Source organism: Mus caroli, unplaced genomic scaffold (assembly GCF_978045245.1).
Source record: "Mus caroli unplaced genomic scaffold, Mus_caroli_1 scaffold_8, whole genome shotgun sequence".
Lineage (NCBI taxonomy): Eukaryota > Metazoa > Chordata > Mammalia > Rodentia > Muridae > Mus > Mus caroli.
The window spans coordinates 70,983,308-70,985,341 of NW_028227263.1; the positions used below are offsets into that span (position 1 = coordinate 70,983,308).

General features: G+C 45.0%; 1 pseudogene; it reads left to right on the top strand.

The window, feature by feature from the left end:
* The first annotated feature begins 1,111 nt into the window (after nucleotides 1–1,111).
* LOC110299190 (putative ribosome biogenesis protein RLP24 pseudogene) lies at nucleotides 1,112–1,600 on the top strand (annotated as a pseudogene).
* The last annotated feature ends 434 nt before the right edge of the window (nucleotides 1,601–2,034 follow it).

Sequence of the window (2,034 nt, forward strand, 5' to 3'; positions counted from 1 at the left end):
CAATGGATGTAAGATAAAATCTTGCAATCCCTGGATAGCAGAAGTTAAACTTAGAAGTTTGCTTTAGGAGACTGGAGAAATGGCTCAGCGGTTAAGAGCACTGACTGATCTTCCAAAGGTTCTTAGTTCAATTCCCAGCAGCCACATGGTGGCTCACAACCATCTGTAATGGGATCTGATGCCCTCTTCCGGTGTGTCTGAAGACAGCAACAGAGTACTCACATACATAAAACAAATAAATAAATCTTTAACAACAACAACAAAAAAAAGTTTGCTTAGGCTTTAAAGGCTCTGGGATGAATTATATCTTAAACTTCTGGTTAAGGGGACTAATTATAGATCATAGTGCAAGGGTTAAGGTGGTAATTATAGAGTGAGTGATCAGTTCTTCTTTACATTTTCTTTGTGGTTAACTATTTTGGTGCTGTTAGTTGATGGGAACCTATTGAGTGAGTGTCCTAGTTAGGGTTTCCATTGCTGTAAAGAAACACCATGACCCAGCCCGGTGTGGTGGCACACGCCTTTAATCCCAGCACTCAGGAGGCAGAGGCAGGTGGATTTCTGAGTTCAAGGCCAGCCTGGTCTGCAAAGTGAGTTCCAGGACAGCCAGGGCTACACAGAGAAACCCTGTCTCGAAAATCCCAGAAAAAAAAAAAAAAAGGAAAAAAAAGAAAAAAGAAAAAGAAACACCGTGACCAAGGCAACTCTTACAAGGGACAACATTTAATTGGGGCTGGCTTAGAGTTCAGAGGTTCAGTCCATTATCATCAAGGTGGGAGCATGGCAGCATCCAGACAGACATGGCCCTGGAGAAGGAGCTAAGTGTTCTACATCTTGATGTGACTGCAACCAGGAGAGACTGTCTATGTCACACTAGACAAAGCTTGAGCAAATATATTAACTCAAAGCCCTACCCCTCTAAAGACACAGTCCCTCTAACAAAGCCACACCTCCTCTAATAAGGGCACACCTCCTAATAGTGCCACTTCCCATCAGCCAAGCATATCCAAACCACCACAGTGAGAGAGTATAAATTCAATGTATATAGAAGAATAGGGCCCACTTCCTCTCCAGCTCCGCGTCCCGAAGGTGGATCCCACGCGGGGATCCCATGAGGATCGAAAAGTGTTATTTCTGCTCCGGGCCGATCTACCCCGGCCACGGCATGATGTTCGTCCGCAACGACTGCAAAGTGTTCTGATTCTGCAAATCCAAGTGTCATAAAAACTTTAAGAAGAAGAGGAACCCACGCAAGGTCAGGTGGACTAAAGCCTTCCGGAAAGCAGCCGGCAAGGAGCTCACAGTGGACAACTCATTTGAATTTGAAAAACGTAGAAATGAACCTGTGAAATACTATCGTAAGCTGTGGAATAAAACTATTGATGCCATGAAGAGAGTTGAAGAGATCAAACAGAAGCGCCAGGCCAAATTTAAAATGAACAGGTTGAAGAACAAAGAGCTCCAGAAGGTGCAGGACATCAAGGAGGTCAAGCAGAACATCCATCTTATCCGGGCTCCTCTCGCCGGCAAAGGAAAGCAGCTGGAGGAAAAAATGATCCAGCAGTTAGAGGAGGATGTGGACATGGAGGAAGCTTCCTAACGGTGCTGCGCAGCCAGCCCCAAGCACACTGGAGTGGAGACTTTCGGCCCCTAAGTTATTCGTTGGTTCCACAAGGTTCTTCAGACAAGGGTGATTCAATGTGCTTTCCCCCTTCAACGTTGCAGCCTGTAAAAGCATCTCCTGTGGGTGTTAGGTCTCAGCTCAGCACTCTGCCTCACTGTGTTATGCGCAGGCAAACAGGAAAGTTTGTGTGTGACAAGATGAAGACATGAACTGTGGGCATAAAATGGTTGAGCCAATTGTCTTCCTGTGTGAAATTCGAAATGATGTACTATTTTCCGTGCACTGGGATAGTCTGTTTATTAGGGTTATTGAGATGGAGGTCATGCAAGCAACTGACTGTTCTCATGTCTACCTGAGTCTTTTTTGTTTTGGTCTAGTATGTTTAGTAATTGCTGACAGTTGCTAATGGC